This window comes from Accipiter gentilis, chromosome 9 (genome assembly GCF_929443795.1).
Source record: "Accipiter gentilis chromosome 9, bAccGen1.1, whole genome shotgun sequence".
Lineage (NCBI taxonomy): Eukaryota > Metazoa > Chordata > Aves > Accipitriformes > Accipitridae > Astur > Astur gentilis.
In genome coordinates this window covers 2590159-2608457 of record NC_064888.1, presented here as the reverse complement: position 1 = coordinate 2608457, position 18299 = coordinate 2590159, and the positions used below count along the sequence as shown (strand labels likewise).

At 38.1% G+C, this 18299-nt stretch overlaps 1 long non-coding RNA gene across 1 annotated transcript in view; it reads right to left on the bottom strand.

Annotated features, from left to right (window-relative positions):
* LOC126043016 (uncharacterized) overlaps positions 1–14855 on the bottom strand; it is a 48571-nt gene extending 33716 nt beyond the window's left edge. Inside the window, exon 1 of the long non-coding RNA XR_007507327.1 lies at positions 14409–14855. This is a non-coding gene — a long non-coding RNA (uncharacterized LOC126043016). The remainder of the gene's footprint in view (positions 1–14408) is intronic.
* Between the last annotated feature and the right edge of the window lie 3444 nt (positions 14856–18299).

Sequence of the window (18299 nt, the reverse complement as noted above, 5' to 3'; positions counted from 1 at the left end):
TAACCTACATGGCTGCTTCTCCATTATGAATGAATGCAAGAGTTAAACAGTTGTATTTTCAAAGGGAGAGGTACTTACTAAGTGTTATCGTGATGAATACCAAAGTTGGGGAAAATGAAGGAAAAAAAATAGGAAAGAATACAAGAAAAGTAAAAGGAAGGGCTAGCAGCTAGTGGAATTCTGTATTGAAAGTCTGTCCAAGCAAAACATGTATACCCTGACATTGCCAACCCTACAGTCAGGAAATCAGAAGGACATTTGCACAGAGACATTCAGATGGAGACCACTACAGCATCAAAGAAGAATTTATTCTTGTACGGTTTGTGATTCATTAGCTGTACTTGAGAGTTAGAAGGTAAAAGGAAGAGAAGGCCTTGGTTTTGTTGAGTTTCAACCTGGTGTATGTAACAGAGCACATGCTGCCAATACTAAACCCGTTTGTAAGTACTGCTGAAAGTGAAAGAAGAGCAAGATCCAAAGTAACAGACCGAATTTTAGTAAAACAAATATCACTAATGTTCTTGAAATATGTGAGAACAGAGTATTACTAAGAAAGAGGGTTCCCAAATAAGCTACTAAGGGTTATTTAGGATAGAAAAAAAAAAATGTATGCAGAAAATAATTTATACAAATTCAATAATAATTTTTAAAACCTGCAATGAGGAGATCAAAAGATGTACCAAATAATCAGAAGATGGCATAATAGTTGACTCAAGATATTTGTAGCACTGTCACTACAATGTTGCTTAGAAGCTCCCATCACAGGTACTCAGCCAAAGGTTACAGAATCCAGGTAGAAGAAAAGCAAGTAATCACAGACAGAAAGAATGCTGTCAGAAACTATGTAAGGATAAGGAACAGATGACTGATATCGATTGAGCAGGTAATTGTAATTACCACCATTATAGTCTAAAGCAGCACATGCTGCTAAAAGAATGAAGAATGGAAAAGTTCAAAGACAGGATGATGCACCAATAAAGCTTCTTGAACTACAGCAGTAGAAAAGTTGCTTTCTATACTCATGAAGCTATGGGAAACTGGAGGACAGCCAGGTTCTTGGAAAAAATCAATGTACATTCCAGGACCTAAGAAAGAGTACTAGAAGAAACATACAACTACAAATCAATCTCATTGATACTGCATGGAAGCAAGGTCATTATTCTGGAAAGGATTCAAAGATTAAAAACACGACTCAATATCAGTGTGAATTGGTATGACATACTCTTGGAAGAGGCACAAGGGACAAACCTCAAGACCATGATCAGTCGTGTTCAAATATTTCAGTAATCATCTCTCTTGTTTGTTGACTTCACTAAAGCATTTGACTCAGTGGGAAATGATCGGTTACGGCTGATGATGCCTGAAATGGGTTTTCTATCATACTTAGACGAGCTACTGTGTAAAACTTAGCACAATCATAAATTTGCTGTACAAGAAGTAAGAATAATCTAAAAGTGGCTCTCAAACAATAAAGGTGTACAGGAAAAGGTGAGTTTTATCATCCCATCCAGCATTCTAGCAGAGATGGCACAAAGGAAAGCATTAAAAAATTTGAGAGGAGGTCTGTGCCTTTAGGGATGCAGGCTGTATAATATTGATTACCACCTGGTCTGAAGCTCCAAAGAACATGTCAGCATGGTATATATGCTAGGAGTGTACATTTCCGTTAATCTCTTTAAGAAAAGAGGACATCATTCTATGGTTCTAATGAAGGAGAAAGAACATTAGTGGGTTGAAGACTTTTCATATCTAGGCTCAAGTACTGACCAAAATAATTCCCATGAAAATAACACTTGAAGGAAATTAAGTACTACAGAACCAAAAAGACAAATGTATCAATGATCTGGAAAAAAATAGGGGTCAGCATGAAAAACAGAAATCCATGCTTTTTGAAGACAATAGCTTGCTAAAAAGCAACATATACCCATGAGAGTTGGAGGCTGAGAAGAAGGGGTGCTTCACAGATTGCATTTTGAATGCTGCTTTTTTACAGAAAAATAGCAGAGACACAGATTGGGGGGTGGAGGTAGTAATGTTAGATCAAATACAACCACCCCAGATTTCAGAACAGTTTCAGCAAAAATCTTATAACTTGATGTTTAAAAGAGTGGTATGACAAAAGACCCTGTCAATATGATTAACACAGTAAACCACAAAATATGGACACGTGATCAGGAGGGGAAAAAAGCAACAGCCAAAAGAAGATAACCATTCAAGAAAGTATGGAGAAGAGGAACAGAGGAAGACCAAGAACAGCACCAATAAAAGATACAGACTGCTGGATTTAATTGCAAATCAAGCAAGCAAAAAGACTGGCAAAGAGAAACAACTGGTTTATCATGACATAAAGCAAGGGAGAAGTCATATGGATAAGAAAATTCCTCAAATAGCAGTGCACATAGCAGCCTCACAGAATTCTAAGGTCTTAAACAAGAAGTATCTTTTCATCTTTAACCTTCTTAATCAGATATAAAACCCAACTGGTCATTCAGTTGACCTGATTACAAGGCTTCAATGCTGTGCAGAGGTATCTGTGCTGTCACAGACCGTCCCAGCAGGAAGGCAATGCCAGCACGGAGGCCTATTTGCATTAATGCAGTTTGCTTACTGGCAGACCCAGTAAGCCAGTGTGGAGAGGAAAATTCTCTGCCAATTTTCTGTAATGCGCTCTTTTATAGGCACTGCTTTTGGCTTCATCTTTTAACTAGCTTTTCCCTGTTGGTTCTTCATCCCATTGGTAAAGTTTACACTGACAAATATCAGTCTTAAAGTACAGAAAATAGTACATGCAATGGAACAATGTAATGATATTGGGAGTTTTCTGAGAGTAGTTAAATCCTAAAGCCTGCCACTCAGCTCTTACACCTAGGACTGAGTATCATTTGACTTTTTAGATCGCAATATTTTATGATCCTTGAAATTTTTAAGTATCCCACAAGTTGTCGAAGAATGATCAGTTGAACACTATTATTTCACTGGAAAGATGAATTTTGTGATGTTTCACATTCCATACTTTGCCTTTAGCTATAAAGCTAGTTAAATAATTAAAGTTTCAGTCTTTCCACTGACAGCACTAGACAGCCATTCTGTCTCACACTTAAATTTGAACATATCAATGTAACAAAACACTTTCCACATGAATATAAATCTAGAAGCCAACAAAGTTAAAGAAAGAAGCTTGTGTGTTTAATCCTGTCAGAGTGCAAGTCTTTGTAAAAGAAACCAACCAAAAAATTGCAATGCACAGGTTTTCTTTCAAACCCACAAAACACAGTATTTTTCCCTTTGACTATGGATATATCCCATATAAAGATATTAATTAATGCATGTATAAATTCTATATGCATCCATATATATTTAAAATTTATACATATTATATACAAATTTATGACTGCATTATAGGAAATCTGTGTCCACAACTTCAACTTACCCACCGAAGTCCTAAATAACATTTAATTCAATTAAATCAATAGTGTTTTATAGCGATCATAAGCAGGTCCAAAGCAGTTCATATTTCCTCCATTACAAGTGGTACTCCCAAGGTTGTTTTTCCTTCATTACGTTCAGCTGATCAGAATTCTGTCAGGTATTTGGAGCAAGCACAGTCCCAACTGTGCTATGGACATATTGAAAGAATACTTGTTAATGTTTATGGACAACTTTCTATTAGAGTACTAATTTGGCTGCGTTTTAGCTATTCTTCACACTTAGCATGGCTATTCAATTTATTTATAACGGGGCAAATAAGTTCTAACCTCATTTCCATCAGTATCTGGAACGGCTCCAGTGAAGCAAAATTAGTTACCCTTTTTTATATACCAGTATAACAAAGCAGAACGTATGCCAGGAATTTGCCCATAAACTATGCCAAAGTTAGTCACTTCTCTTAGCGTTACAGTTTCTTATGAATTATAGTATGTATATCATGAAAACATTTTCCAGCACACCTTCAATATCAGGTTTGAATGGAATCCTATGAAAAGAGCACATATAAGAGGACATATAGAAAGAGTCTCATGCTAAGCTATAAGGAATTAATGCTATCATGATCACAGGTCTCACAGTCAGAAGAAAAAAGGTTAATTGCTTCTTAATGATCTATTAATACAGTCCTTTTATTTTCTGAGTTCTGCATTCAGGAGTGTATTTAAGCAATTACCTAGATTCAAGTTTGTTAATAGCCTCATTAAATTCTGTGGGCTTCCTCTCCTACCAGTCATTTAAAACATGTTCTTGATTTGGGACCAGAGACCAGTATATAAGTGAAGAAGTCGGCAAGGAGAATGTTATGAAATTGCAACACTTTTAAAGAAGGCTTTTATTATTTGTTGAATGCAAAATATTTAACAACGTGAGTCAATCATGGATGGGGAGTGAAGCTCTAGTGGGTCTCGATTACATTCTAGGAAGTACAGCTGTATCAAAGTAATAACTCAGAAAATATCTAAACCAAGAAGCATACAGGCAAAGAGATTTTACACTACAGGAATTTTATGTGCAATATGCACGTGCAACTTCCTTTCTCCCTCAACCAGGGATTGATGCCACCTGCCAATAGCAGTCAAAAATATCAAGAGATTGTTTGGGATGCATAGTTTGTCAATACATTCACGCGATAGGTGGGCACAAGCACAACGAGCTAGAGACATTTTAGCCCTACCAGTCTCTGAACACTGTCCATATCTTACTATCACAAGTGCAATCTTGTACGAGTGAAGCTCAATCCCAGACCCTGGATTATATCCTGGTAGAACTCCAAGGCAAAACAGAAAGACACCAGGCCTAAAAAAATACATGTAGGCATAAGAATTCTCAAAAAATGTCAAAGTCAGTCAAAGTAACCTATCTTTTTTTTTTTTCGCAGCGATTGTTCATGTCCACAGCTGGGTGACTGTTACCAGTATAAACCTAACCTGTGTAGATTACGAACATGAAGATTTCCTAGAACAGTAAGGGGAAAGTCACCTTTCAGAGAGCTGTATCAGGCCTGGTAACTTGCACAAAGCATACTACTTAGCAAAGGTGTGTACAAAACTTGAGACAAGTCTCGGCAACAGAGACTCATCAGAGGTGCTCTAAGGTTGCCTGTATTCTCCTGAAGAATGTTCAGGTCATGGATGCAGCTTGACCTTTGCAGAAAAGGCTTAATATAGTCCTCCTATTCAGTGCAACAGCCTCTGAGTCTAGCTAACTTGATGGCCTTTCTGCCATGGAAACAAAGAGGTTAAGCCTCTCCCAAAATGGCTTTATCCTACAGTGATGGAGATGGAAAGCACCACCAAACATACTATGTGAATTGATTTTTTTGAAACTCGGACGACGTAAGGTTTAGGGATACACTGAGCCGAAGAGTTTTTTGACTTAAATTCAACTGAATGATAGTTTGAGAAATGAACTGGGGATATTAGAAAAAGAACAGGTAAAGAAGGTGAGTTGTTATGACTTGAATCTCTAGCTCGTCTAGCAGAGTCAACAGTCACCAAAGAAGCCATCTTCATTGCACCAGAGGAAGAGGAAGGGGACCATGAGACTGAAAGACTTTCTCATGAGAGATTTTGGCACCAAGCTGCAATTCCATTAGGGCTGGAATGCTTCACTGAACTCTGAAAGAGCTGTAGCTATTAAGAGAACAGCAAAGAAAACCAGCAGACATGTCTTCCCATGATAGAAGCAGAAGTTGCATCTCCTCTCTTATTGACTTACCAGACATCAGCAAAAATGCAAGTCTTAACCACAAAAATGTTTATCTTTCTCACTTCTGCCTGGGGCAGTTCAGTATTTCTGATGGCTTGGGCTTTAAAATTATTCGCAGCAGTTGTTTAAAACATGTCCACAAAATCATCTATTCTATGGTTGCATTTGGACTGAGTCATGTTCTGCAATATTTTTCTCTGCTACTCTCAAAGTTAAGCTAGCCTTAGTCACATCACATACATAGTCCATCTGGTAGAGAATTCTGGCATGCAAAAATGGCTTAATTGTTTCTTAGGTGCTTAAATCCAAAATGTAAATCCCTCAAACTCTTGCTCAGCTACCACTTACAGTGTTGGTGCCTAAAGTCCTTACAAGTTTGCACTGGTACAGGTTCTCCAGGTACTGGAATCCCACATTCTGGAACAGTGGGCCTGGAATGAGCCAATGCATTCTTTATTTTTTTTTTTTCCCCATCTTAATTTTTTCAGCTGATCATATTTTGAAAAAATCAGAATGAATTCCCATGCAAATCCATCTCTACAAACAGCGGCATTTTTTGGCGGTGTAAACAACAACAAATTGACTAAAGCTTGATTCCCAAAGGCTGATCCTCTCTTAGATGATTTTTAGTTACTAAGAAAAGTTACAGACATCCAATCTTTTGCCCAAGGAATCACAATTTTTAACATCTAGGGATAGCAGACAGATATTATTCCTGTGCTGTGGATCCTGTGACACTTAGAGCCTGAATGTAGGGTATGTATAGTATGAATCCATATGTTCCTGCTGGTTTCCATAGGAACCAAAAGTAGGAGAACATTTGTTTGTCAGTGAGGAAAATGACCTATGCCCATCCACTTATCCATACACCCGCATACATGCATAAGCAAACACAGTGTGTATTTACCAACTGCAGTCATTATGGAAAAGTGCAGATTTCCTATCCTTTCTCTTCCTGTGTGTAAATATGCAGGCATTGCCATAAACCTTGGACTCATTCAACCAGATGTGCAGTTGCCTGTAAGAGGCATGGAGCTTATGTAAATAATCTACCTGACATAGTTTGCTCCCAAAGTTAAATTTCCTTCTTCAAATAAAAGCAGAATCTAAGCCCTAGCTTCTCAGGAATGTTAGGCCGATGAACAACTGAACTTCATAGGACTTCAAGCCCTTCAGTGCCCCATATCTAAAAAGTTCAGTGATAGTAAACTAGAGTGAATGGAAAGCATCTATGTTTTCTCCTTCATAGCATTAACTTGAAATAAAAATACATACACAAAACCCCCCTTTTTTATTCTGGAGCTTAAGAAACCTTATCCCTATAGGCTCACTTGGAGTATTTATCTGGGTAATGTACTATTTTTAATCAAAATGGTTTTAGGTAAGTATTAACTGCATTCACTAACATTTATGTATAAGATGCTCAGCACTGAAAGTAAAGCTTTGTAGTTATCTTGGAAGGCAAAACCTCCTAGATCTGCCACAGAATTAATGTGTGACTTTGTGTGAGCTGTTTAACCTGCATGTCTTCTTGCTCAGAACTTAAAAATAGGGCTAATGTCAACTGTCAGATGTGTTGGGAGAAGGACTTCATTAACCTTCAGATAAAGCACTCTTAACATCCTGTGCAAAGAACAAGCTATATTCTTGGATATTTACACAACCCCAGTGTAAAAGCAGAAAATGCTCTGTACAGGCATGCAAGACAAAGCCCCTGACCTGAATGCTTACCCTCTAAAATAAATATGCACCAGGAAAGTGAGCACAGTTACACCACCAAAACCTTCCAAGTTCTAAAGCTAGTTTTTATTAAGACACAAACCAAAACAAGGTGACTCTTGAAAAAAAGAAAACTCAGATCTGTTGGGTATCACAGCACCTATGAATAACTTGCTGTCTCATAAATTGATTATGTTACTCTCATAAGAAAGGGGGAGAGCGAATGAAATAAAGCAATGAGAGCCAACACCTAAGCAAAAAAGCACCACCAGATTCTAATTTCTACTTAACGGTGTAAAGATGCTGTAAATTCTAGAACTGCTGACAAAATATTCCAAGGTCATACAGTTTGACAGAAATTCAGTATGTAGTTTAGCAGGTCAGTTGAGTGGTTGAGGCTGCAAGATGCCAGCCCATCATGGTTTGAAAATAAGCCAGATCAGAACACATCGGTTTAAAAAAACATCAGAGTTCCCTCCTTCTTCTTGAATGGGTAAGTATTTCAAGCCCTGGGGCCCCTAAGGGGCTTGGGTTTATAATAAATCTTACATAAGCTGGGCTACAGAAGCGACCCAAACTCCTCTGACAGTACAAGCTGCAAACTGAAAATAAATAACATTTTAACATCAGAAAAGCAGTACTGTATCAGACAAAGGTCATGAGAGCCAATATCCTACCTTCAAGAGTGGTAATGAGCACTTTTAAGGTAAACTCTTCTAACTCGTTTAGCTTTTAAAGTAGAACTCTTGTGTTAACTATTTTTGGCCTAGGGAATTCCTGACTTGGATGATGTTTCTATAAATGTAGCATCCCTTCACAGACATTTCTTCCATTAACTCATTTCTTGAATTCATCCAAACTTTTAGCATCCACAACTTCTTTACTGGGGGGTTCCACAGCTCAATTACTTGTTGCATAGGGAACCCTGCCCTTCTCTTTGTTTTGAAACTGGCTCTTAGCACCTTCACTTGATCCACTTCATTCTTGTATGGAAATAAGAGTGTGAACAACTGATCCCTGATTACTCTCTCCATTTGTTTTCATGCATCTCTATCAATTCACTGTTGAGTTATCATAGTATATGCCCCTTGACTATGAAACTCAGGAAGCCAAAGAAAGGAATATGCAATTCACTTCCCAGTACTTCAAGGAAATGATACACCACTGTGTCAGTAATTTAAATTACCCCACAGCCCCCAGTGCCAACACAGACCACCAGTGGTCACATGCCATAAACTGAGCACAGTAATTGCTTTCAGAGCCCTTTGGAGTGACCCTTCCTTCATTAGAAGCCCTGATTATTTGATGCATTTATAACTAACTTTTCATCCATTACTCTGGTGCTTTTATTTTTCAGACTGCTTTCTGACATATGAAATATGAATAAACCCAAGTTGCTTATCATAGAATTCACCCATTTTTCTAACTATAAGACTGTTGTTAAACATCTATTTGATCTAGCTGCCTATTTTGCATTCCTTAGTGTATTTGGGAGATTTGATTTAAAGAGGGATTCAGACCAAACACATGATGCAAGTCCTCCAGTGTTTCTTTCACCATTTGGCAGGAAAACTTTGAGCCACTTCCATGCAAAATAACAAACTGCATTTTATAAAACAGAAATGAGATGAGCATACTAGCCAGTTCCTCAAGTTCAGAACAGAAAACTGTGCTTTTTAAAGCTGTTTAAGGCAAAGCTCTCAATGATGTCAGTAGCTATCTGTAATATGGAGTGTCACAGAGACTCTGCTGATGGTGTGGAAAAAGCTTTGCTGGAAGGGCAACTTCCTTGACTTCATAATGTCAGAGATATACCTGTGTAATGAGCATTTTTTTAACAATGCACATCAGTAAAAGATACTGTTCCTAGCCAAGTTTAAAATATCTGTTAAGCTTCAACGATAGTGAATTTGCCAGTTTTACAGACTAACACATCCCTTAACTGAAGAGATTTACAAAAAACATTTCAAAAGGCCTCAAAAAGATTGGCATTGTATTTTCATTTGAAAGATTCTCCTACATAATTAATTCCCCAATAAACAGTTGACAAATTCAGAACAGACTGGTCTGAAAATACATTTTACGTGCTCACTAGCAGCCTTGCAAATACATATATAAGCTGTTTCCTGTTATATATACCATGGTTATATATACAAATGGTTTCAATCACTTAACTGCTTATTCAGAAAAAAAACCAACCCTACCCACGGCATTTGCAAGCCAAATGAATTTCATAAAAAAAGAGTGTAATTTTAATAACTGGTGTTAATGGGGAACCAACAAAATATCTTCCCTGAAGTGTGCTGTGTATCCACAGAAATAATCTACATGTTGTTACATCCACCCCCACCTACAGTGTCTCTGTGTATCTCTAGCTGAAGCTAATATACCTTCTACTTCCATCTTTTCCAAAACCCATAAAGAATACCATTTTCAAAAAAAAAAATAAAAGAAGAAGAGAAATTTAAAGAGACAGAAAATGCCACTATTCCTAAAATTGGATCGGTAACTGCACTGACTTTAGTGTGACATATAAAAGAATCAGGTAAAAATGTAGTTGCCCACATAGTAAGATCTCCCTGGAACCTTCTCTTCTCCAGGCTGAACAATGCAACTCTCAGCCTGTCCTCACAAGAGAGGTGTTCCATCCCTCTGATTAGTTCTGTGGCCTCCTCTGGACCTGCTCCAACAGGTCCACGTCTTTCCTGTGCTAAGGCCCCCGGAGCTGGACGCAGTACTCCACGTGGGGTCTCACCAGAGCAGAGTAGAGGGGGAAAATCACCTCCCTCGACCTGCTGGCCACACTTCTTTCGATGCAGCCCAGGAATACGGTTGGGTTTCTGGGCTGTGAGCACACATTGCCAGCTTTTCATCCACCAGTACCCCCAAGTCCTCCTCCGCAGGGCTGCTTTCAATCACGTCATCCCCCAGCCTGCACTGATACCCAAACCACTGGCACAGGTTGCCCAGAGAGATGGTAGATGCCCCATCACTGGAAACATTCAAGATCAGGTTGGATGGGGCTCTGAGCGACCTGATCTAGTTGAAGATGTCCCTGCTCATTGCAGGGGTTTGGGACTAGATGACCTTTGAAGGTCCCTTCCAACCCAAACCATTCTATGATAAACAGCTAGCCTTATACTTTTCAAGGGGAGACTATTCATTGTCTTCCATTTATAACCCCAGTGGCTTGCTTGTTGTTAAGCACTTCAACAATAAAATATGCAGATAAGAGTGACTATAATCTTTGTTTGAGGAGAAAACATAACCATAGCAGACACAATTGTTTTTATCTGTAAAAAAAAAAGAGAGAAGTACTGCTGTCTAAAAAATGGATGTTTCAGAAACGATTCACTCCAAGGTTTCTTGCTTTTCTAACTGTCTCTGCTCATCACTGCAGCTACTACAGCTCTTGAGTTTTCCATCTGCCTTTCTGGCAGGAACCACAGTGACAGGCCAGTACCTTCAAATTTCCCTCATTCAAGAACCATGAGGAAGTCCCTGAATCTGACAGATTGAAAATAACTGAAACAACACTGAAAACATTTGCTCCCTCAAATTATAATTTGTTTGTCTTGAGTACTATGAGCTGAAATTAAAATTGCCACGTGGCTAAAGTTACGGAACAAACCAAATACACCATGAATACTTTCAAATTTCAGCATTAACCAACTGGATTTTAGGAAAACATAAGAAAAGGGATGACAGCAGGAAAGACTGAGAGTAAAACTTAATGACAAATGACTGAGTGGTAGGTACAGCAAATGCTTTTTTAATACGCTGGGTATTTTCTTTGTTAGATGTAATTCAGAAGGCACTAATAGAATCCATCTGATTCTGGAATGCAATTTTGTATTAATTGTGGGTGTGGTGGGGATTTAATTAGTAAGTTGGTAGAAGTATGAAGGTTGGTACCATTCATCAGCTGAATACTTTTGCCTATTACGAAGAAAGTATTTAGCTGGAATGTTGACATTCCCCCCCGCCCCGGTCTGTCCATCCCTGGCTACTACTAACATCATTTGCAGGGTCCAGCCTTAGGATCTACTGCTTCTCATCCCATCCTGACAGAGTGAGTTCAAAGGCAAGGTAACTTTGATGTAATACTTTAAAAAGATTTTGCCCTTCTTTTCCCCCTCTTTCCTACTCACTGACTCCTAAGTTGGGCTGATCAAGCTGAAGTTCTTTCTATGGATCAACAACCAACTAGAGTACTTTAACACTGATAGAAATGCTACAAAAGAGGAGTGTTTCTTCCAGCTCCTAGTCTACTTCTGAAAAAGACAAGCAAAACCCTGAAAAATCAGGGGAGCTGATTCTGTTCTAATTTGGTATTATACATCCTTGCTTATTATCCTGATGTGAAATTTGCCTCTCACTCTGTCATTTGGTTTCTTCTTGGATTTAATTGCAATAGAAGGAGTAAAGGGAATAACATGCTCTTTTGTTTCTATATAGTCTATGTTTGATCACAGGAATCCTTTTCTCTACAGTAAAACAGTTTGAAAAGAAATGCAGCATTCCCCCAATATATGGGTATTTTTAGATAGGGACTAAACACTCTTCATTGTATATTGGTAATCTACTGATGAAAGACAGCGAAGTCCTGCCAAGTACAGAAGAAGGTAAGAAAAAACTGTGGTATGGCACACTGTGACAAGTGGCATCCTTCTAATATTTCAGATGATTACTCTGTTTCACCCCAACTATTGAAGTAGCTGTAGACAACTTTTATATTACCTTGAAAAATAAAATAGATCTCAAAATCTAGCATACTTGTACTAGTAATCAGTATTTTAGAAATTCTTGCTTAAAATAGAACTAAGCTTTCTCAACAGTGTCCTAGAAAGTTGGATGGAATAAAATGTCTACGAAAGCAGACTGTTAATGAAACAGATGTTTCTTTAAAAAAAATATTGTAAGCCAATAATCCTTTCCTCTACAATAAAAGACTCCCCCCAACCACACATTACCAAGTTACAAAATGATGTTCTGCTGTCTCTTAAATTTAGACAAACTAGTAAAACCTTTCACAGATCTTTTACAGGTGGTGACAAAGAGGCTGAGGGTATCATAAATAAAATTACAAAATACTTTATTTGTGGCAAGAAGTCTTGATTTAATCCCATAATAGCAACTGAGGCTATGAAAAAAAGTTTGTATACAATATTAACTTACTGATTCTAAGCTGTTAAGACTTTTACCTGCTGTGTGCCCCTGCCTCTTTTCTGCCCCCTAGTCATTCCTGGGACAAGTCTTTGTCTTAGCTCTAATGGGTCAATTCTCAGCTGTCATCTTCTAGTTTTACTTTATTGAGAAAAGTATGAAAATGTCTCTGTGCTACATCATTTTTTTAAATGACTCTTCCTCAATTAGCCTTTCTCCTTACCAACCTTACTTGGCTTCAATATAGTAAAATGCTACCTCTCCTAATCACTTCTCTCTCCCTCTTTCTCAGTGCCAGCATTATTAATTATGAGCCTGGGAAATTTTAGTAGTTGTCATATGCATCGAAGCCATACAAATGATGATAAATTCCTGTCTCCAAAAGTGCTTGCTTTACCTTATCTGGATGATATAACTAAATCCTGACAGAAATAAGGAGTTACTGTGGAACATGCATTTATTTTGAAGTGTAAGAGTCATTTTTATTGCGCTAACATATATGAAAATTATTTTGAAGTGCATTGTGCCCACAATATAGTCTAAGATAACTTTGGTTAGCCTTTGAGCTCTACATTAAGTGGCAGTTTCAGCAACATAAAAATTTCAAACACCTATACCTAAAACATCAAAAAGACAAAGAAAATAGTAGAAAATTTGAAGTTTGCAAGACACAGTGTGTGTATACACATACAGCAGTATTTTTTACAGCAGAAATAGTTATTTGAAAGTAAAGACATGGTTCTGATTGTATTATTACTTGAATACAACTCTGTGACTTACTGTTTCAAACCACACACCTCAAAGTCTAATTACTAATCCATTAATCCATTTTCATAGTTTCATACCCATCCTTCTGAGTCTCTCAGGTGTCCATCTGCAAGCCTAGGCCTTGCATGTGTGAAAGGAAAAGCAGATGGTATGCATTGGACATATAGACATAAGCACATGGTAGAACATGAAGTGATATTCAGTATTGCTGTACATTACATAACTTTCTGACTCCATCCCCCCCTTCTCTTATACAGACTTGCATTTTGGTGTGGTGGCATAAGTCTGTAACAAAGGTGCACTTTGTGCCAGTAGAAACCCTTGATAGAGGCATAGTTTTAGTGATCAAAGCTCTAGTTAAAAAAGACCCAAACTTTTGCCAGCAGCATGTGGCTTTCAGGGAGCAAATGCAAGATAGTTTAAGGGGGATATTTTCTGCAGACAGAGCTGTACAGAAGTGACTGGTGCTGCACTAACATTAGGAGCAATTGTAGGGCAGACTCTTTCAAGATGTAAGATTAATAGCCCCAGCTGGAGGGGCTATAAGAAACCACATACAGGTAACTATGGCCATATTCATTCATTTGGCTCAAAATACAAGGGTCCTGTGTAGACACACAACATCTCAAACTCCCTGTTGTAGGATATTTCTGCTCAGCGCAGCAGCAATGAGAGATTTCCACATTCTGACTCACAATGAGCTTACCCTAGAAGATAGCAGGGTTGTTTGCTGTCCTTTGCCAGGTGGCAACAGTTACTAAAGCTAAAACAATATTTTAAGTTTTTGCTAGCTGGGTCAGGTGTGTAATGAGGCATGATAGTGCCTGCCATAGCAGTATCAGCAAAAATCCTTACTGTAAATAGTTATAGTGACAAAATTGTTTCTACTGCTCTGACTTGTTTCTCTCTGATCAGGAATAATACTACACCTGTAAAGGAGTATCTCCCACATACCTCATTGGAACTTTCCAGCATGTTCTCACAAAAGTTCAAAGAAATTTTGGGCTATTCTGTGTTCTTGTGTCCCTACGTTTGCATCATTTTATTTCTGGTTCTCTTACCTTGTTCTCCATAGGCTTACGCCTGCTCTTCCAGGTCCCATTCCAGAATCTCTGTATTTGCAAAAGGGGTTGCTCCTTCCTTTTCCTTACTGCAAGTGACTTCTACAGGCAGTCCAAGCAGCAGTTTGAAGCACTGTGCTCATGCCTCTCCATCCTGCTCTACACCAGCCTTTCAAAGGCAGAGCCTACTTCAGTGCTTTCCCTGGTCCTCTTCCTGCTCTCTGTGCCAGAGGTGCTTTTTTTCTATCACAATTTCTCTAAAAGTTCTCCAGGACAGCCTCTTGCCTGCTGCTGGGTGGGCTGTGCATGTTACACAGCTGGTTCCTATTTACTACTCAGGTGAGGATGGAAGAGGTGATGAGGCCACATTAGGCTTTAGGGGAGGGAGGCTGCCTGTCCTTTCACAGGCATCTCAGTATTGGCTGCTACCCATGGTGGTATCTCAGGTGCTGCAGGCTTTGCAATATGCAGAAAAATAACTGATATCTCAAATACTGCTACGTAGCCATTTGCTTTCGAAAAGTCAGTACTACAATAAACAACAGTGTTGGCTTGTTTTTGTTTTGTTTCAATATTCATTTCTAACATTCAGGAATTTGATACGAAACATTGTGAGAAGGCACTTACTTTTGTCTGTAGATGGAGGAACTTTTGTTTACTGCTGGTGGGCTAGCATCAGGTCTGCAAAGAGTAATTTCCCTTCCCTTGCAGCCAAGTGAGACTCAAGAGACAGCCAGGTGCTGAGGTAAACTGGAGCAACTTCAGTGGAGCCAGTCTATTTTTACAGGTAGAGCACATGGCTCACAGGATTCTCTGAAGGAGCCTTTAACTGTCTGTTCGGAGTCTCTTTATTGATAACTCCTCGATGGAACACATTTTCATGTACTACAGACTCCCATATTGTTGAGTTATGGTTGAATATTGAAAAGTCAGCAACTCACAGAGACATTTCAATCCAACAACTTTTCCTAGGAAAAAAAGAAGTCAGCTAGGATCTAAAGAACTTTACGTGATGTGTTCTTACTATGAGCTTTGTTTTTTACAGGCTATGCTATCATATGGTATAGTCCTCACTTGTGACAAGACTGCAGAATTGTAGGTATAGTGGTTTGCTAAGTATCACAACACAATTTACTCTAACTATAGCAAATGAGTAATAACCATCTCACTTTCACAGCAGTTTATATGATGTGTATCTATTAAAACAGCTTGTTTTTTTAATTGTTGTTTCTAATAACTCAATAAAAACCCCACAGTATTTATGATTAAGAAGCTGTATTACAGTGATCGAGCTCTACAATTCTGTCTCAAGCCATTGTGTACTGCTATAGCTTCTAAAACACAGTTTATAACCATACTCTATTTAGCTTACTGAAATTTCACTGGATATGATCTAGTCTGTAACGAAACCTTAACAGCTATGAATAGTTTCACACAGGACACTTGATTGCCAGAAATGGATGGCTAGATACTTAGCCTGACCTTCTTCACAAGTCATCTACAGGATTTCACTCTATATTCCTGCATCAAAACTGTAACTTCTGGTTGAGCTAATTCATAAGATACACGCTCTGCCTGCTTTGGTGAGGAAGTCATTTGGAGGGGTCGAAAAGATCTCTTGAGAAAGCTGCCTTAATCACTAAAGATTCTTGTTAATTCCTGTCCTGCCCACACATTTCTAATCTTTGAAATCGAACCTGCTTGTATTGTTAGTACTTCTCTAACTGCTACACCCATCACCTTTTCTGCTGAACTTGTATTGCACAGATCGGGCATTTTGCACTACTACAATTATGGGTATTATCTGGACTAATTTCTTGGATAATAGTGGCTCATAGTCTCTCTGCCTCCAGTTTTGTCGTTCTCCTGCATGCTTGTACAGAGCGTTTTAGATGTGAAATATTTGTTGTACATCTTGATACAGGAGCATTGCTGATACTGGACTGAATGGGAGTGTTAAATAAATCGGCTCTCTTCCATCTGACCTTACCTCACACTCAGGATTTGTCTGAGGTGGGTCACTGGTAAGGCTATTGTGAGGCCTCTATTGTTCCAGAATCAAGCATCATGCAAGCATGTGATTCTTTCACATGTTAATTTTTGTAAGGAATGGTACTATATTGTACTGACTTTGTTACTGGGGCTGAGCTAGCACCACTCTGAAATGAAAAGGATAAGCAGGTCACAGCTCTTCAAGCTGTTGTTCCGGATTTAGATGCCTGTCTCAGTCACAAGTTTCTTGAAGTCTCTTTGTAACCCAAAGCCACTAGGAATTCACTTCAAAAAAGCAAATCAAAACTCAGTGTATGCCTCCAGTGCACACAGTAGTGCAGAGAGGTCAGGCTAGTGCTGACTGGTACATCTGCACAGAACAGTGTTAACATGTTAGTGATGCGCTGTGTCCGTGCTCACAACTCCTGCCTCTCGTGAGGGCTTATTAACTGTAGTGCCGACAGTCAGCTCCAACTTCTCTGCACCATGTACCTCAGTGATCGTGAATGCCACACAATCAAATAAAATCCCTGTTTGCCCCGAACAAGCAAATTCAAATTTGCATGTTCCCTAGCATCACCTTTACTAAAAATGTTCTGTATGAGGATGAAGTTAGTACAGGAAATCTGCTTGCTTCACTGGAAATATTAACACATTAGGGCAGGGTCACAATCCATACTAAAAGAAAATAGACTTGAAATTCAAGATTATTTTTTTTAAGTAAAATATGCATGATCTTGAAAACCACTGACCAACACCAGAAAAAAATGAGAATTCCCAAGAACTAAAAATTCTTATTAAATATTTGACATTGAAGGTATTTTTTAATAATCCTTGCTTACTCTTTATCCTCCATTTCTTCCAATAATTGACCATTTTACTTGGGTGCATGCGAGATCTAGGAATTATCTACAAGAATGGAAAGAAAAAAACCTTTTAGATAAACTTTTTTCTACATTTACATAATATTAATAGCTTGGACAATGCACATAAAGAAAGAGTAAAAGATTTCTAAAGTATTCAGATGTTATTTATGTAACTGCTGAATATTCAGATCTAACAAAGTTTGGATAAATTGCCATGACTGCAAAATATTGGATATGCTGAGTTACTGCATTCTGAATGAAGGAAAGGTTAATGTATTGCTGCAATAAATTCACATGATATGGAAAACTTACAGGAAGACAAAAATTTATTTTTGTAATCCTTTAATTCTAAGTCTGATTCAAGAAAAGGAAACTTTACTTAGAGCCACTAGCCAGATGATGAAATGCATCCTTCCATAAAAGTCATTATTAAAGAGAATAAGATTAGAAAAATTAAGTAGTTACTGTTTTATATGGTCAGAAAATGATTTTCAGTTGGTTTGGAATCAAAGATTATTATGCTTACTAATAATACATTGCAAACAAGTGGCAAGAAATGTCCTATTTATCAAATTAATTACCAATATAACCTTCAACATGTAGCATTAATAATGATCTACTGAATCTTCCTAATCAAAGTATAGTTCTTTATTGGTAACTAACACTGGAGGCAAACTCAAGTTTTATGTGTCTTATCTGTGCATTTCCTAGTAATAGTTTCCTCAAAGCATGTTTTTATACCAGTCTGACAAAAAAAAAAAATAAAAAAAAAATAAAAATTGGTTTTAGGTATTTCAGGAACCAATATGCTCTGGAATGGGTTTAGACCAAACTTTCTACCTGTTGCCTGACAGTATCTGTGGCTAATTCAGGGTAATTTACCTTCAGTGACGCTTAACACATGCCTAAGCCAAAATACTCCTATTCACAATACAAAGCTTTCAAGGACTTTTACTGCTGTTCCTGAGCCTTAACAGCACCTGATACAACCTACACTCACACAAAAAGTGAGAACTGACCCACAAAATTACCT